Genomic DNA, 20,077 nt, shown 5'->3' on the forward strand with positions numbered 1-20,077 from the left:
ACTCCTTCATCCTCACAGCCTTCCCCTGCTCCAGCGTGGGGTCCCTTACTGTCTGCAGGGCTGCTTCTCTCACGTTTTCTCAATCTTCTCTCCAGCTGCTGTGGCCTAACAGTTTTTTCCCCTTCTTAAATATAATGTCACAGCGGCACTACCACTGTTGCTGATGGGCTCAGCCTTGGCCAGCAATGGGTCCGTCCTGGAGCTCTATCAGACATGGGGGAAGCTTAAGCAGCTTCTCACAGAAGCCACTCCTGTAGCCCCCACACTACCAAAACCTTGCCACGCAAACCAAATACAGAATTCATTCTTCCTGACCATATCTACCTCATTTAGGCACAGCTGTACAGCTACAAAGAGCCCTTGTTTGCATAGCTCTTGGCAGTGTTAGCACTTTCCTACTCTGGGTGCTCGTGCCCACTGGCAGTCGTTACCCACGCTTTCCTGAGCTTTCCCTCCCCTGTGTGCCCCAGTCAGTTGTTGGGCTTACGCAACTGTGGGAGCCTTTTCACATCGTTTGTCTGTTCACAGCTCTTGCCAGTGCTCCCCACCTTGATCCCAGTTAGCAGTTTCATTCTGCACTTAGTTGAAGTCATCCCTGTCGAAATCACTTTATTCGAGTGCCAAAGTCCAAGTGGTCAGGCATGCGGTATTTTCCTTTGCAGTTAGTCTTCGGGCCATCCGCTGATACTCGAGTTACAAGCAAGCTGATAGGCTCCTAGTGAGACGAGAAGACTTCGAGTCATTTCAATGCCTTCATACTTCTTCCCCAGCTTGGGTGTCACCACCGCTGAGCCAGCCTTGTACTGTTTGTGCCCATGGAGTCGCTGGCACCTGCTTTTCATGTACACGTCTGCCACCCTTCCCACTGGCAGAGCCATGGCGTACAGTACAGGTGATTAGTCCATCCAGTCCCGTGGTTGTGGGTTTTGTTCTTTTTTTTCCCCAAGGAACCACCAGTCACATGACCTTCTAGTCCTCTCTCTTGAATTCTGCCTTGTATCTGCCTCCCTTCTCTTTGGCTTCATCTGTACCCTTAGTACTCTTTGAGGGATGGCATCCTTCTATTTTAAGGTTGCGTCTCCTTTTCCTTTCTGTGCTTCCTTTTCTGCTTTACTCCTAAGTTCCCAGGTTTTGGTCTATCAGTGCTCCGAAGTGTTCATCTCCAAGTCACTGATGTCACTCAGTGTTGTACCCGCGACCCCATGTCCCGGGGATAACAGTATGCTTGACTGTTTTCCAGGACTGAAACTTAATTTCCCCCCTATTTTTGTTCAGGGCAGCCTGGGACCTGAATGAGAAGGGAGGTGTTAATTAGGGACACAAGTGTAGACTGTTCTTTCTGCTTGAGCTGTGGCAGTGGACATCATGGAAGCAAGAAAAAGCAAGGAAACCCGTGTAACGAGGGTGACCCATGTGAGCAGTTAACAGCTAACAGTGTACTAACAGGAAGCAGCACGTTTCTCCATCCAAAGACAGAGGTACAGTAAGAAACACACTGGGCACAAGGATTTTGGTTAAAAAACAGTCAAAGAACAAGGCCTGTCTTTGTGTTATCAAAGACCACAGTTCCCATGGAAAGAAGCTGGGTACTATCTAAGCCCCGCCATTTGGTTTTTTCCATTTTACATCAAGGAAGCGGCAGAATGGGAGATTCTTTGAAAGGGTCAGAATTTCCGTACTACATTCTGAAGCGATGGAGACAAAGGAAGATATTCAAGCCAGACAGGTCCCAAAACACCATGTCGCTGATCTCACAAGCTGGAGGAGCGGCTGGCAACCATGGAACCTATAGTGGCTGGCAACTGCCCTCGTCGGTTCAACAAGCCCGGAGCAGGTACCACCTCCTTCGTTTGAGTGTATTTCACTGCCAGTTGGAGTTTTGTTTGAAAAAAGAAGCAGAGCTAAGGTTCTGAAGGTGTACTTTTTGAAAGAAAACTACTGGATAAGAATACAATTTGCCTCAATGTTGATAGCTTTAACATTTTAATGTATGTTCTGTTGGTATTAAGCGAGTGGAGGTTGGAAGCAAGAGGTGAGGCACAAGAGCTGAAAATGGCTGCAACTGGGAATGACCACTATTTCCATTTTTATCCCCCCGACGCAAAGCTAAGTGCTGTAGATTTTAGAGTGATTTGTATCCTTGATGTACTTGATATATCCATATTGAAAGGGAGGTTTATTATGTAAAGTTAGAAGTTGGTATGTCATGCTGCCTGGTTATGGCAGCATCTGTAGGTCAAATATCTGATTTTTGGAAGCAGTGAGAAGAGCTAACGGTCATCTAAACTATGGAAAATTTCTCCCATGAACTGGGCTCAGATATTAAGGAACACACAAGTTAAAAACCGTGCATAAAGATCACTCATGACTTTCTTATTCAACTGACATTATATTGATTCTGAATAAATAGACCATGTTTGTAATTTCTGCTTACAGCGACTACCTGACTTTCTGCAAAATCAGTTATCTAAAACAGAGCCCTTCAAAATGGGTTTATTCTTCAAAGAAATATTTATATTCCACCTGGTGAAGATCCAGGGGTGAGTGTAGGGCTCTTTGTTATTGCCTCCATCTCAGCACTAGGGATTTAGGTGTTAATGCCTGGGCGATGGGCTTTGGCTCCAGACCCCACCATGTCTCAGAGGATGGCCCAGTCATACTGACTATGGTCCAAAAGCAGCGTGTTTTTCAGATGCTGCTCCTCGACCCGTCTGATAATGTCTGGAACTGGGTGAAACTTGCCTTCAACTATTCAAATATTTTCAAGTGTGACTTTGTTTTCCTCTAAAACATTACTCCAAAACTCATTAAGAAATAACCGGCAAACTGGCATTTACAGCTCTCAGCCGGGATGTCTTTCATATCCAGGATATAAACCCCAGTTTATATTTGTTGCTGTACTGTTATACCTGGACTACTGAATCATCTCCCCCATTAATTAAAACCGAAAAGTTTTAAAAGAGGCAATTCTCATTTAAGGCAACCACTAGGGCATGGGAATCTAGTGTGACTAACCCACAAGGTCATTTTCCTCAGGGGAGTTCCAGGTGCAGATTCTGTCACTGTGAAGAAACCTCTTGGCTGTGTTCACAGCAGTACACCATGTATTAATCATAGGATCATAGAATGGTTTGGACTGGAAGGGACCTTAAAGATCATCCAGTTCCAATCCCCCTGCCCTGGGCAGGGACACCTCCCACCAGCCCAGGCTGCTCCAAGCCCCGTCCAACCTGGCTTTGAACACCTCCAGGGATGGGGCAGCCACAGATTCTCTGGGCAACCTGGGCCGGTGTCTCACTGCCCTCAGAGTAAGGAATTTCTTCCAAATATCTAATCTAAATTTCCCCTCTTTCAGTTTAAAATCATTACCCCTCGTCCTATTGCTACACTCCCTCATAAAGAATCCCTCCCCATCTCTCCTGGAGCCCCTTCAGGTACTGGAAGTCTGCTATAAGGTCTTCCCAGAGCCTTCTCTTCTCCAGGCTGAACCCCCCCAACTCTCTCAGCCTGTCCTCACAGCAGAGGTGCTCCAGCCCCCTTATCATTTTGGTGGCCCTCCGCTGGACCCGTTCCAACAGGTCCTTGTCCTTCCTGTACTGAGGACTCCAAAGTTGGACGCAGTACTCCAGATGGGGCCTCAGCAGAGTGGAGTAGAGGGGAAGAATTACCTCCTTCAACCTGCTGGACACTTTTCTTTTGATGCTGCCCAGGATGCAGTTGGCTTTCTGGGCTGCGAGCTCACATTGCTGGCTCATATTGAGCTTCTTGTCCACCAGCATCCCCAAGTCCTTCTCCTCAGAGCTGCTCTTCAGCCATTCTCCACCCAGTCTGGATTTGTGCTTGGGATGACTGTGACCCAGGTGCAGGACCTTGCACTTGGCCTGGTTGAACTTCATGAGGTTTGCACGGGCCCACCTCTCCAGCCTGTCTAGCTCCCTCTAGATGGCGCCCCTTCCCTCCAGCATGTTAACCGTGCCACACAGCTTGGTGTCATCGACCAATTGGCTGAGGGTGCACTCAATCCCCCTGTCCATGTCACCATTTAGTCTGTTTTTATTGTTGTACTTGCAATATCTGAAAACTGTTTTCTCCTGCAGTAAAAGTATAGCAACATCTCCTGTTTCTGGGAGAGAAAACCTTTAGGCTGCGTGAGGATCAGTTGTGCCTTCCATCATAGCAATCCTTGTTATATTAATGGACTTTTTTTGCCACCTAGTAACAGTGAGTAAAAATACTTTCTCAACAAGTTGTTCATGAGAGTAAGTAAATACAGGAAAATGTCCTTCTGATGCTTACTGCCCACGCTTACCTCGTATGCATCAAGGTCAAGAAATGTAGCATGGCAAATCCACCAGGTATGATCTGCTATCCCAGCAAGTTAAAGGCAAAGAAAGGAACTGTACTGGCATTTGAATAGGGTTGCCATATGAATTTTTTTTAGCGTTCATGTTACAGATCATCTTTACTATCAGTGACATGAAAGATAAAGTCACAAATGGCAATTTATGTTGCTAAGATCCGCAGAGCAAAAGCGGTGCTTTACCTGGGTATTTGCTAGATTACATCTCTCCAGTAGTCAAAAGTGGTGAGCAGGCAGGTAACCATTTCAGAGAAATGAAAAGTAGCGTGTGTGGAGCGGAGAGGAGGTTGGTAGGGCTCTATCAACAGATATTGTTGATAGAGCACAACATGTTAGGTGGATGAGACCCCCCCTTGTATAGGAAACATCGGATTACAGTGCTGTGTGTGCAGGTGTATTTCCAGTTCATCGTTTTGAATACAGTTTTCAGGCTAGAACATTGGATGCAAGCTATTAAGTAGAGTAACAGCGTACAAGGCAGTACGATATCTGAAAATCAGAGTATTTATGGAAAAAACCACCATGTTATAAATTGGGTTTTTTTCCTCAGTCCTTTCTAAGAGGAGCTCTTGTTTACCAAGGGTCCGACCTGGGACAGGGTAAGAGTCCAGGGCAGGGAACCAAGACACATGTCAGAAATCGGGCAGAAGCCAGAGTGAGAGCAAGTCAGCATGACTTGTCATAGACGCATGAACAAGTGGACTAAACCAGAGTTGTTCCTGGGCCTTATCTCCAGAGCTGTAGACAGATGTTGTAAGAGAAGCCCAGAAAGACCACTAGTCAGAAGCAAACACCTTGCGTTCCTGAAATTCCCCCAGGATAAGGTAGCCTGTCGTATCTGGGCATGTTGAGCCGAACTAATCACAGAGGACCAAGGCAAGAGCTTGAGTGCCCTTCCTGTGAGTGCCCATACTGCTTGTAGCGCAGTTCCCACCCCCAGAGCATCGGCGCCTGGTACTTTGTGCTCTCGTACACACCAAGCACCACGCTTTTGGGTCTGGTGTGAGTCAGAGACTATGTCCAAGAGGCACTGTGGACAAGGGCGTGCTGTAGAAGGGCAACGTCCAACCAGAAAATGGACCCAAGCCTTTTTCTTTATACTGCAGTATGTATAAATTCAAAGTCCGCATGCTCCACAATAATATTGTAAATATTAGAAGTGCATTTATTCATTTTAATAGTTAGAAATCTTGTTCAGCTAATCTAAGTTTGATTTGGCTTACACTGACAGGAACTAATAACACCCTATTTTGGACACTGAAAAAAGGCTCTATCAAGTTAAAGTGCCTTCTCTGGCATGTGATACAACAAATCTGTTCTGCCGGCGTGTTGTTAAAATGGGTTTACTATGATACACATGCTCCTCGTAGGCAAGCAAGAGATGCACAAGAATAACAGCAACTGGAATAAAAGACAATGCCCATGCTTCATCTAATTTCTTTAAAAACATACCCAACTCTGATATTTTTAATATAATGCACAGAACCCTGATTGTATCTATAGCTGCAAATTGGTCAGCTCGAACAATACAAATAGACTCACCATTTTTCATCATTTTTATTTTCAGTCCATTGTGTTTCCTGGCTCTCAGAAAATGCCACCCCCATACTGAAATAGTTTTGTTGCAAATGTTATGGGTAGGTATAAATTCCTAAGGAAAATTTTTTTCTGATTTTCTTTGAACTTCAGTGTAAATTACTTTAATGAACTTCATATTCTTTCTCAAAATCTACATTTTGTACTTAGTAAAGAGAGTTGTGATGCAGAAAATTGATAGAAAAAAAATATCTACAAGCTAAAAAAAGGTAATCCTGTGCTTAGCATTGCTAACTTCTTCAAAATTGATGCCATGAGGAGTGACAGAGGCCTGCCTATTATTCAGCATGTTTAAAATAGTTTCGCAGGTGGGGTCTTATACTCGCCTACTTACTTCAGCCCAGCTATTACTAATCACGTTTCCCTGTGTTGTAAATATCTTAAAAGGGCTTGGAAAAAAGAAGGGTTCTGCCCCAGATTAATCTATCCACCACGTGGAAGAGACAGACAGCTTTTTTCAAATAGTGTAGAATGATCAAAATGATCCTCTTTCCAAAAGGCTTTATTCAGCAGTGCCTCATCTGTCCATTCAAAGGAGCGAGTACCCATCATTTTTCCTCCTCTCTGTAACTGGTGGATGCTCTTTTGTCAGCCTTCACAGAAGATTTTTCCTAAAAGGCGCAATCTGTCTATTTAATGATTGCTTCAACATGATAATGATTTAAAAACTATACCTGCTGGTCTGAACTTGGACATGATATTCCTGTTCCCTCCTAATAAAATAAATATACTGTTCTTATCTGCAGAGGCCCCATTGCAACAGGGTGTACAAGAACGGATGATGCATCCAGCCCATCATCAAGAATCACTCAGAAATCAAAAGAATATTTTATTACCAATTCACCCTCCCCTGATTATAAACCTCAATGACAAAGAGGATGAAGAGGACGACGAAGACAGGACAACAGAAAAAGTTTTTATAAATACATGAACAAAAAGAGAGCCAGGCAGAATCTCCATCCCTTACTGGATGCGGGGTGGGAAGTTGCAACCAAGGATGAGGAGAAGGCTGAGATACTTAATGCCTTCTTTGCCTCTGTCTTCAATAGTCAGACCAGCTATCCCCAGGGTGCTCAGCCTCCTGAGCTGGAGGATAAGGACGGAGAGCAGAACAACCCAACCATAACCCAGGAGGAAGTAGTCAGTGATCTGCTTCTGCACCTAGATGCACATAAGTCTATGGGGCCAGATGGGATTCACCCAAGAGTACTCAGGGAGCTGGCGGGAGAGCTCACCAAGCCTCTCTCCATCATTTATCAACAGTCTTGGTCAACAGGGGAGGTGCCAGATGACTGGAGGGTGGCTAATGTGACGCTCATCTACAAGAAGGGTCGGAAGGAGGATCCGGGGAACTACAGGCCTGTCAGCCTGACCTCGGTACCAGGAAAGATCATGGAGAGGATCATCTTGAGTGAGGTCTCACAGCAAGTGCAGGGTAGCCAAGGGATCGGGGCCAGCCAGCAGGGGTTTAGGAAAGGGAGGTCCTGCTTAACAAACCTGATCTCTTTCTATGACCATGTGACCTGCCTTCTGGCTGCGGGGAAGGCGGTGGACGTTGTCTGTCTGGACTTTGGCAAGGCCTTTGACACCGTCCCCCACAACATTCTCCTGGAGAAGCTGGTGAATCATGGCATAGACAAGTGTACTCTTCGCTGGGTTCAAAACTGGCTGGATGGCCGTGCCCAGAGAGTTGTGATTAATGGGGTGAAATCCTCTTGGCGGCCGGTCACCAGTGGTGTCCCTCAGCGCTCAGTTTTGGGGCCGGTTTTGTTTAATATCTTTATCAATGATCTGAATGAGGGGATTGAGTGCACCCTCAGTAAGTTTGCAGATGACACCAAACTGGGTGGGAGTGTTGATCTGCTGGAGGGTAGGAAGGCTCTACAGAGGGCCCTGGACAGGCTGGATCCATGGTCCAAGGCCAACTGTATGAGGTTTAATAAGGCCAAGTGCCAGGTCCTGCATTTCGGTCACAACAACCCCAAGCAGCACTACAGGCTTGGGGCAGAGTGGCTGGAAAGCTGCTCGGCAGAAAAGGACCTGGGGGTGCTGGTGGATGGCCAGCTTAACATGAGCCAGCAGTGTGCCCAGGGGGCCAAGAGGGCCAACAGCATTCTGGCTTGTATCAGGAACAGCGTGGCCAGCAGGAGTAGGGAAGTGATCGTGCCTCTGTACCGGGCACTGGTGAGGCCTCACCTCGAGTGCTGTGTTCAGTTCTGGGCCCCTCTGTACAAGAGGGACATTGAGGTGCTGGAGCGTGTCCAGAGGAGAGCTACCAGGCTGGTGAGGGGTCTGGAGACCAGGGCATATGAGGAGAGGCTGAGGGAGCTGGGCATGTTTAGCTTGGAGAAGAGGAGGCTGAGGGGAGACCTCATTGCCCTCTACAACCACCTGAAAGGAGGGTGTAGAGAGGTGGGTGTTGGCCTCTTCTCCCAGGGGAATAACGACAGAACCAGAGGAAATGGTCCGAAGCTGCGGCAGGGGAGGTTTAGATTAGATATTAGGAAGAATGACTTTACTGAAAGAGTGGTCAGGCACTGGAACAGCCTGCCCAGGGAGGTGGTTGAGTCCCCATCCCTCGAGGTATTTAAGAAACATCTAGATTTGGCACTTCAGGGCATGCTCTAGTGGCAGAGATTGTAGGTTGGTTTTTTGGGGTTTTTTTTGGTGTGTGTATGGTTGGACTGGATGATCTCAAGGGCCCTTTCCAACCATGAAGATTGTATGATTCTATGATTTTATGATCTCCAGTTTGCTGAAGTGTTGCCTGAGCTCCTCCTCTGCCAGCTGAGCCCAGCAGATCCTCTCGCCCCAAGGGAAGCTCTTCTCTGCTGGGGCCTTTTGCCCAGGTCTGCGGGGCCTGGCATGTCTGGAGGCTGACCTGGCTGGGACCCTCCTGCCCGAGGGGGACTGGCAGAACCGAGAGCAGCCTCAAGCGCTGCCATAGGCCAGTGAAGGCCAGGAGGGTTCTAAAAGGGTGCCAAACAAGTCCTGAACCTTGAGCGTCTCTCGAGCTTAACGATGAGAATTCTTCCCAGCAGCTCGTGCGGGGCTCTGTTTTGCAGCTGTGCTGAAAAGAGCCCAGAGAGCCCCGGGGTGCGCTAGTTCTTGCAGTGCTTGCGCGGCACCGAGGGCTTTTCTGCTCCTCAGACTGCAAGCCAGCGAGCGTGCTGGTGGTGCCCAAGAGGCTGGGAGGGGACAGAGAGGGGACATCTGATGCCAACTGCCCAAAGGCATATCCCACACCCTACCACAGCGTGCTCAGCAATGAAACTGTGTGTGTGGGGTGAATGTTGGCGGGGGCTGCCCTTGCTCAGGGCCTGGCTGGGCATCGCTGGCTCGCTGATCAGCAAGTGCTTTCTTTTGCATCCCTTGTATTCCTTGGGCTCTCTTTTCCACTCGCCTTGTTTCTAACCCACCAGTTTTGTCCCTTTCCCCCTTCCGATGCTCCCCCTGCACCCCACTGCGCAGGAGCGAGGGAGCGGCTGTGTGGCGCTGAGCTGCCGGCCAGGCTTCAGCCACACCAGCCTGTGAGCAAAATCGTTCCCTCCCAGGGGGAGAGGGCTCCCCCTTCCTCCTCCATCACGCTGCGGGCATCCCCTCTATCCCACTGGGATGCACGAGAGCCTCAGCACTCTGGCTCCTCTTGGAGCCGCTTCCAAAGCTTTTTGGGTGAGCTGAGGCATTTATAATGCCCAGTGTGGAAAGGAATCCCTCGCATTGCCATGAGCTGGTGGGGGCTGAGGAAACTGCCCCACAAGCAGCGTGCCAGGAGGACGGCTGGCCGCAGGGGACAGCAAGCCGCAGGGGACGGTGGCTGCGTAAGGACTTTTAGCCCTTGCTGGCCACCGAGCCCTGCCTACGTCTTGCCCTGGCTCTGACCGCATGGCGCAGCTCCTACGAGAGAGCCGAGCCTCAGCAGGACGTGGTCCTGGGCAACCTGCTCTAGGCGAGCCTGCCGGAGCAGATGTTGGAGCAGGCCACCTCCACACATCCCCCAGTTTCTTGTCGTTTAGACAAGGAGTCCATCATCCGATGTCCCCACCCCAGCTGGGAAAGGGAATGGGGAAAAAAACACGGAAACAGGAGGGCTGAAAGAGAAACAAATTTAATAGAAAAAGTAATTCAGACAGGCTGAGAGTTGGCGTTGTTCAGCCTGGAGAAGAGAATCCCAGAGGAGACCTTATAGCAGTCTTCCAGTCCATAAAGGGGGCCTACAGGAAGGATGGGGAGGCTGTCTTCATCAGGGAGTGTAATGATAGGACAAGGGGTAACGGATTCCCTGGGGTAACCTCTGAAAACGGGGTAGCCTCAAGTGGGAGATGTCCCTGCCTAGGGCAGGGGGTTTTAACTAGTTGATCTTCAGGGTTGCTTCTAACCCAAACCTTTCTATGATTATATAAATCCCACCCACAGGACCCAAAAAACCCTCAATATCCCTCATAGGGAATCCCAAAGGACCCATGGGAACCCCCCCACGTTGTATTGAGCTCTACATGTCTTCCTATGTGGTCCTATCTGCTAGAATTGTGTCTTTTATGGAGACTGCCAATGGCCTTGCATTTTTTCTTATTGTATGGGATTGAAAATGCAACTACTCAATGGGAAGACGATTAGGATTTTGTTGCAGTTCCTGCATTTCCAACAAAACTTCCAATACTGCTGTATTCGTGGCGTTTTTACTGGCATTAGTGGAAAGAGGCGGTTTGCACTTTTAGGTTCCATTCAGCTTTCTGGCTGGCTTTGCAAAACTGACTTGTGCTCTGAGGAGATGTGGGCCTTGACCCTGGTAGTGTTGCTGCGTCAAACCGCTAGCTCTTGAGAGAGCTTCTGTTAAACACAAGTGTTTCTCAGGTACCAAGCTTCCAACGCGAGGCTGGCAAGCATTTTTCTTTTCTAGCTAGGGTAGATGGTCATGGCAATAAAGTGTTACAATGAGCAGTAGACACTGCTACTTGTTTCGAAAGCTTGCTTTCTCTGTCTGTTTTCCTGTTTCCCAAATGTCTCTTTTCCCTTCTTTGCTTTCTTTTAAAAGCTTGGAGTCTTTTATAGATGGTGCCTAGTGCTGTGTCCATCTTTTATTTCCTCTCCTGTGTGGAAGTCCACAGAGTCCAGGGACCCCATGGCTCCGCCCCACGGCAACATGGACCACGGGGACCCAGACCTCGGCCCCACAGAGGGGCTGTGGAGGGGCTCACGGCCCGTCCTGGTCCCCCCCACACCTGTGATGTCATTATGGGGCACGTTCCAGAGCCACCGGACAGGCAGGGGTTCCACTCTGATGTTGGAGGGAGGGCAAGGACAAAGTGCTGTAGGCACCCCAGAGAGAAGCATCTCCCAGTGCCTCAGGCGTCGAGGTGGGCGACAGCTTGGCTCGCACCGCATACTCCTCCTCACCCAGGGAGAGGAAGATGAGTGCTGTGGCTTGCACCGCCTTCCACGGGCTTTGCCCAGAAGGGAAGCTGGGTGATGGGATCATCAGCGTGGACGGCATTGAATTTATTGCTCACAAGATGATCCTCTCTAGCTGCAGTCCGTACTTCAGGTGAGTGCTTGAAGGAGGAGGGGATGGGGCCAAACAGTATTTCCTGCTCTGTGCCACACTGTGCCTTCGCGTATCTCCAGCGCTTCCCTCGGCACTCCAACTCTCCTCCAGCAGTTCCCCCTAGTCCTGGTACCTCCCTGGACACCAAAATTCATCCACAAGCTCAGATGGAACAGCAGCGCTGGAAGTGGTGTCTGGCGAAGCCCCAGATACGGTGCAGGGCTGGGAGCGTGGCCAGCCTGGCTGGTCTGCTGCCAGGCGGGAGGCTTTCCTTCCCCACACACCGTTATTCTCTGCTCTTCTCGTTGAAGCAAGGTGCCTGCTCGCCCTGTGGCTCCTTCTTAAAACAAGCAGCTAGTAAAACATTCCTTCATAAAACTCCACAGCCTCCCAGCATGGCTACTGCTAGTGCCCAAATTGGTGCCCGGGGAAGGAGGCACAGGGGATAATGGGGTCAGGGTGTCACACAGCAAGGCTGCTGTGTGTGTGAGGCACTTCCTCACAAATGATGAGGCTCCTTATGGAATACGCCTACACCGGGACAGTGCCGGTCATGGATGACAACGTTGAAAGTTTGCTAATCGCGGCAGACCAGTTCAATGTCCTGGACATCGTCAGACTGTGCTGCGAGTTCTTAAAATCCCAGCTGTGCTTGGAAAATTGCATTGGCATGTGGAGATTCACCGGCTACTACTACTGTGCTGACCTGCGAGAAGCAGCCCATGAGTTCATCCTGCATCACTTCGAGGAGGTGACCAAGGTGTCCACAGAGTTTCTGGCACTCTCCTTCAATGAGCTGGAACGCCTGCTGGAGAAGGATGAGCTCCCTGTGAAAGAAGAGGCCGTGTTCGAGGCCGTTCTGAAATGGGTTGCCCATGACCTGCAGAGCAGGAGGCAGCACGTGGTAGTCTTGCTGGGCAAGGAAGGGTGGAAGTGTGGACAGAAGGGATTTTTTTTCTCTAAATAAACTCAGCGTTACTGACAGTTAAGACTTTGCTTAAAACTTTTGAACTCATACGTGCGCACTGGTGTGAATTTGTAGTCCATGTTCCCTGTACTTACACGTCCCTCATGCAAATCTGCAGGTGCCATTTCTATCAGTTTCATAGGAACTAGATTTTCATCAGTGTCCCGGAAGGTCCTATTGACCAGCTCTTTGAAGAGCTGGAAGTTTGCTTTCGTGAGATTCAGGGTCCTGACTTTATTCTTCCCCCTGACGCCCACACCCCTCAGGACTGTGAACTCCACCAGCGCCCGACTACCGCAGCCCAGGCTGCCTCACATCATCCCATGGATGTCACCCATTAGCTCATTTGCGTTGGTGCCCTTCAGGTCCAGTATGGCCGCTCCTCTGGTGGGGCTGTCTGTGACCTGGCTTAAGAAGTTATCTTCAAGGCACTCGGCTCTGGGAGTCTCCTGGATTGCCTACAGCTCGCCGTGCTGCTTTTCCAGCAGCTGTCGGGGTGGCGGAAGTCCCCCGGCAGGACGAGAACCTGTGAGCATGATGCCTGCTGCTGTAGCTGGAGCAAGAAGGCTTCCTCAATAGGCTCCCCTTGATCGGGCAGCCTGGAGTAGACACCAACCCCAAGGCTCCCTTTGTTGCCTGGCTCTCTAATTCTTACCCGTAAGCTTTCAACCTGCTCTTGGCTATTCTTCAGAGACAGCTCTTCACACTCTACCCGTTTCTTGACCCAGAGGGCAGCCCCTCTGCCCCCTCTTCCTCCCCTGTTGCTGGCCATGGACAGTCACACTCCAGTCATGGGATTCGTCCCACCAGGTTTCAGGAATGGCAACTAGGTGTCAGCTTTCCAGCAGCACGGTGGCTGCCAGCTCCTCCCGTTTGTTGCCCGTGCTGCATGCATTGGTGTCGAGGCACTTTAGCTGGTCTGTCAGCCATGTCACCTTCTTAGAGGAACACACCTTAATTGCTTTGAGCTATTCACTGGTGTTCTCCTCTTTTCTCCTCCCCTCTTGACTCCTCCCCCTTTGGCTCCCCCCCATTACCTCAGGAGCCATTCCCTCATCTCTGGAAGACTTCAAGCGTCCTCCAGTGTTGCCAGCACGTGTCAGAGCAACAGGCTGAGGGCCCGCACTAGCACCCCAACCCTCTGCCTTGGGCTGTTGTCCCACTGCCTGTCACAGGCAAGCCTGATATTGTCCCCCTCCCCTTTCAAGCCTAGTTTAAGGCTCTGTCAATGAGCTCTGCTCACTCGGGAGCAAAGACCCTCTTCCCCCTTTCAGAAAGGTGAATCCCATCTGACGCCAGCAAACCTTGTGCCGTGCAGGCCGCCCCATTCTCGAAAACCCCAAAATTGTGTGGGTGACATCAGCCACGGAGCCATGTACGAATAGTCTGTGTCCATCTATTTATTCCCATGTTGCTGCCCACAAGGGGAAGGGGAGAGGAGAAAATACCCTGTGGTTCAGATTTCCTTACCAACCCTCCCGAGGCCCTGAAGTCTCTTTTGGCGGCCCTTGCACTATGCGTTGTGGCACCTGGGAAGGTGGGCTGGGCAAGGAGGGGGTTCTCCAGCCACCCTGGGCATGGACTTGCCTCCATTCGCTCCTTTCCTTGAAGCTACTGTCATAGCCTGGCAGGGGGAGGTTGCAGGATCCCCTTGATCTTGTTGGGTTTTTTCTGGTGGCTGTTCCTGTTTCTGTCTCAGGGAGGGCACAGCATGATTCCACCAGTCCATCTCTTTGTTCGACTCCCTGATGCTCCTTAACCTTCCTACTACCTCCTGTAGCCCTGTCACCAAGCTGAGCAGATCGTCCACCTGGTCACACCTCACGCTGCTGTTCTCACTGCTGCCCTCCGTTACTAGCGAAATTCTCTGGCAAGCCTTGCAGCCCAAGACCCGCATGATTTCACTGGAGCTCTGTCTGGGTTGCCACATCCATTCCGGTGAGTGCAGACGACGTGGCTTTCTGCCAGGTGGATACGGTAGCTCTGCTCCTTCTGAGACTGTGATGACCACCAATGGAGCTCACCTTTTGAGCTGGTAGAGGGATGATGCCCTGCCACGCAGACTGTGCCACACTCTGCTTGCAGCGCTCCTGGTCACTTCTAGTCCCCAGGCTGTTTTCTATCGGTGTGGGGTAGCCGCTGTGGCTCTGTCAATGCCCACACCTTATCAGCGTCTTCCACCAGAGCTGCTGCCTCCTGGTGGGTCTCTCCACCGCCCTGGCTTTTCCCTGCCTCGGGAGACCCCCCTGTGCATCAAGCTCTGCCACTCCACTGCCGATCAGGCCAGCGCACCTCGGCGACTGACTCCAGTAGCTGGCATTTGGGATTTTAGATTAGAGGAATACAATTTATCACAAGCAGATATGACGCTTCCCCATGTGAACTGCATTCAGGACCTTCAGTGAAAACCTGTTTCTGTGTTGATGATACACGTGCCCCCAAACCAGCATGGACAAGACAAACGTTGATTATTTGGAAGCATCATCCTCTATTCACAGAAACCATTTTGCCCTATGGACTTTTATACACTTCGCACTTTTTATGGCTGAGTCATTTTAGTTAATAAAAAATGAACAGTTTTTAAAAAGTGACAAGTCTTTTTCAAGTTTTGTCTATTTTCTGGTAAAGTGTGATTCTCAAGTACTGTGTTAATTAAAAAGTAAGCCAAAATGTTGCAGTTCAGAAAAATCACACAAAGTATATTCTATAAAATTTCTATATCATTGTTTTGGAAATATTAGAATATGTAGTTCTGTTAAATAGCTTACAACCAAGATTTATCAGAATCTCTTGTGACGCAAATGTAAAATTCAGAAAATCTGAAGGGCTATTTTATCATTTTTTTCCTGTTTCTTAGGTATAAGCTTTATGACTGCTTTTGGGGTAAGTTGTTCCTATTGTAATACTGCTTGTAGTGCACGTTGCGTAGACAGACTTTCTTTTCCCAAACCTTTATCTGTGCTTTATGGTTTTATGTGTCGATCAGCAATGGAATGTTTTATTCTTCGGAAGCACTTTACATGCCACAAGGAAGCGAATCATTACCACACACCTGTAGTAGTAGTACCGTATGTTTTTCTCACCCAGACTGGAATTTCAGGAATGACTAACTGGACTCTAAAGAATGTGTCCATTTCAATTAGTCTGAATGAACGGGGTGTTTTAAAATAGTACCTCAAAACTGTGTTGTAAATTGGTTATTTTGTTAGAGAATTAATAAAATACCAAGCCTAAGCTCTTTGTATCTTACACTAACAGCACCTGACCTGCTCTGAATTTAGCTTAAACCAAATTAAACAAGATCTCAATTGCTGTTATTGCAAATGGACAAACCTCTGATGCCAAAACGCAAGGTGACATCTCTTCTCTGTAAGCTTGTCGTCTTTTTTGTGGATACTGCTGTAACTATACCAGCACAGTTTATCAAGAGTTGTGACAGATTGTCCATCTCAGGAATTTTAAGCTTGGGAGCGTGTGTTTGTCTTACCCTACGTGTATAACAGTCCAGGGGAACAGTCCAGAGCCTCATACAGGAAGACAAAATTGGTAGGTGTGACAGCTTCTCCTTATTTTATTATACTGGTATTTTAAAGTAGAAATCCCAATTTTATACTACTGGCAAGAGCATACAAATGATAAATGAAGGTAATAGTTTCCCATTTTTCCTGACGCTTGGCTTCATTGGTAACGCTGAACCAACAGCATCATGGAAGCACCAGCCTGAGATTCATTCTTGAGCGTCTTGAAGCACTGACTGCAGGCTGCAAACGGAAACTTGCTGTGAATACAGCATCCTATTTAATTCTTATTTACGGTTAATATCTATCTGATGGCTCCAGAACTCACAACATTTAACAGGGATCTAGGAAAAAAAGCTGTGCTGGCATTTAGCTTTACTTGCTTACCAAGAAGCAGGTTGACCAGGGCCGAGATGAGGACCAGCGTGGCGGTAGGAGGAGAAGCCTTGCAGGAAAGGCTGGAATCTGAAGGAGGCAGAGGGTTTCTGTTTAACACTTGCTTTGTGTAACAGGAAGGCAATTTGGGTTAATCAGTTGCCTTCTTCACCAAGGAGGATGCAGGCGGAGCTCTCTGGAAGAAAGGGCCTTGTTCCTGCCATGCTTCTTCCACTGCTCGTGGAAGAAACAGATGAATCCTCGTTGTTTTCCCTCTGCAAGATGAATGATATTTTAAATGTAAAAAGGTTTCCAGTGCTCTTCGGTGTGCCAAGTGCTGCTTGTGTTTCGGCTCTGCCAAAAAAGGTAGAGGCACAAAATCAGATAAAATGGAGCAAAAATGTCGACAGGAGAAGCAGGGTTGAGATGTGACTGGCAGCTGTGTGTGTACGTTCTGCACATACGGCAGACCTGAGGACTCGTGGCACGTGCTTGCCCAGCGAGGCTGGTCTTGCTGGCGGACGCCGAGCAGCATTGCTCTGCCTGCGGGCAGAGTCGGAGCTGGGCTGGGTGCTCTCCCTCCTGCCCGCGGGACCCTCCTGCTCCTCCTGGGCTGTACCCAAACAGGACGCTGGGGCCGGGGTTTGTAGGAGAGCATCTTGGAGCAGAGGCGAATCCTTACGGAACCTTACCCAGAAAAGGTTAGCGGGCATTTTAGATGCTTTAAGTTTACATGCTAACCGGAGGGAGCCAACTTAAAGAAAAATAAAAATCTATTTGTCTTGAGGAGGTATTTGTGTGAAGAAAGGTTCCAAGCTCTTTTTGCCCACCACAAGGCACGAAGCAGCGTGTTTCCCACGAGATGGCACTATTGCCTTATGCACATAAAAAGCAGGTTTTAGCCTCCACTGCAGTTTTAAAAGCAGATTGCCAAAGTGAGGGTTGCAACCAAATGCATCAATTTTACAGATCCGAGCAGTTATCAACAGATCTCAAATGGAGAATTAGCTTGCCGATTCATCTGTTAAAGGTCGCTGCCTGATAAGGATGTGAAAAATCCTGACATATGGATGATGAGATGAACATCGCCATCAATCCATTATTGGAGAAACTGGTTTGGATTTGGGTTTTTTTGGGTCAATTTTTTGAAATCAATGTGGCTCTCTAAAGTGAGTGGTATTTACCTGGTCATATTCTGACTGATCTTCTCAACGGGCTTTTGCTATAAAAAAAACACCAACAAATCCCAAACTAAAAATCAAGTTGAAAATTAACTACTTTTAACATTTGTCCATTTTTTATCATTTCTAGTTCTTATCTAGTTCCAAAAAAAATGTCATCTTGCAAAATTGTTGTATTTTGAGTAATTGTTCAGTTGCAACGGCTGGCTGGCAAGTTGCTCCACTATTCCCTTTCTCTATGACTGAAAGAGGTGTTTTCCAAATAAATTCTGCAAAGTCTCTCCATCAGAAACATACTCCCTGCCTTTAGCTGCACGTTCTGTTGATTTTCTAATCAAAGACAGGGTCAATCGCATCGAACCACCAGGGTAGAGCTGGAAGGAGCCCTGCTGTCATAGCAAGTGCTTTGGATAATCACGTTCTCAATCTTACTAATTGCTGTTTTAAAAACAAGTTTCTTTTGTACCATGCTCTGTCTCTTATTGCAGTGTTGTTCCAGAATTTCACTCCTCCGATGCTTGGAAATTCTCTTCTGATTCCCAGCCCAAATTTATTCACTTCCAGGCTACATCTCTTTGTTCTTCTGCCAGTATTATTCTTTACCTTCACAAGTCCTTGTTCCCTCCTTTGGTAGTTGCCCTACTGATGAGAGCAATCATCTCTTCTCTTAGTTTTTGTTTCTCTAGGCTAAAACAGCCAAATCTTTCCATCTCCTCTGAAGAGAGAGGCTCTTCATTCCCTTGATTATCCAGTTTGGGTGGCCCTGGGTATATTTCTGTTTCAATCCATCTTTCTCGAGCACAGATGACAAGAAATAGGGCACAATATTCAGGATAAGGCCTGACAAGAGCTTTGTATCATACATTTCTCAATTTCATCGCACAATTGTAGCATCTCCGTGGGAAGTGGCTCAATATCTGTGATCATAGAATCATAGAATCATTTAGGTTGGAAAAGACCCTTGGGATCATCGAGTCCAACCATCATCTCCACTCTACAAAGTTCTCCCTTACACCATATCCCTTAATACCACATCTAAACGAGTCTTAAACACATCCAGGGACGGTGACTCCACCACCTCCCTGGGCAGCCTATTCCAGTGTCTGACCACTCTTTCTGTGAAGAATTTTTTCCTTATGTCCAGCCTAAACCTACCCTGTTGCAGCTTGAAGCCATTCCCTCTTCTTCTATCGCTAATTACCTGTGAGAAGAGACCAGCACCAACCTCTCTACAATGGCCTTTCAAGTAGTTGTAGAGAGCGATGAGGTCTCCCCTCAGCCTCCTCTTCCTCAAACTAAACACTCCCAGCTCCTTCAATCGCTCCTCATAAGATTTATTCTCCAGGCCCTTCACCAGCTTTGTTGCCCTCCTCTGCCCTCGCTCCAGCACCTCGATATGTCTCTCGTATTGAGGTGCCCAGAACTGGACACAATACTCCAGGTGTGGCCTCACCAGTGCTGAGTACAGGGGGACAATCACCTCCCTCCTTCTGCTGGTCACACTAGTTCTAATACAAGCCAGGATGCCATTGGCTCTCCTGGCCACCTGGGCACACTGCTGGCTCATGTTCAGCCCCTTGTCAATTAGAACCCCCAGGTCCTTTTCTGCCAGGCAGCTCTCCAGCCACACTGCCCCAAGCCTGTAGCGATGCACGGGGTTGTTGTGGCCCAAGTGCAGGACCCGGCACTTGGCCTTGTTGAAGCTCATACTGTTAGCATTGGCCCATCGGTCCAATCTGTCCAAGTCTCTCTGTAGAGCTTCCCTATCCTCATGTAGATCAACACTCCCGCTTAGCTTTGTGTCATCTGCAAACTTGCTGATGATACACTCTATGTCGTTATCAAGGTCATCAATAAAGATGTTGAACAGAAACGGTCCCAACACCGAGCCCTGAGGGACACCACTTGTGACCAGCCGCCAGCTGGATTTAACTCCATTGACCACCACTCTCTGGGACCGCCCATCCAGCCAGTGCTTGATCCAGCAAATCGTATGCTCATCCAGGCCATGAGCCGCCAGTTTTTCCATGAGAATTCTGTGGGGGACAGTGTCAAATGCTTTTCAAAAGTCTAGGTAAACAATGTACACAGCCTTTCCCTCATCCAATAGTCAGGTCATCTTGTCATAGAAGGAGATCAGGTTCGTCAGGCAGGACCTTCCTTTCCTAAACCCATGCTGACTAGGCCTGATCCCCTGCTTGTCCATTATATGAGTTGTAATGGCACTCAAGATGATCTGCTCCATGACCTCCCCTGCTACCGAGGTCAGACTGACAGGCCTATAGTTTCCCGGATCCTCCTTTCTGCCTTTTTTGTAGATGGGCGCTACATTTGCTAACCTCCAGTCCATTGGGACCTCCCCAGTTAGCCACGACTTCAGGTAGATCACGGAAAGTGGCTTGGCGAGCACAGCTGCCAACTCTTTCAGCACTCTTGGATGTAACCCATCCGGTCCCATAGACTTGTGCGCATCCAAGCGGCGTAGCAGGTCGTAGATCACTTCCTCTTTCATTGCGATGACCTCATTCAGCTTCC

This window comes from Larus michahellis, chromosome 25 (assembly GCF_964199755.1).
Source record: "Larus michahellis chromosome 25, bLarMic1.1, whole genome shotgun sequence".
NCBI lineage: Eukaryota > Metazoa > Chordata > Aves > Charadriiformes > Laridae > Larus > Larus michahellis.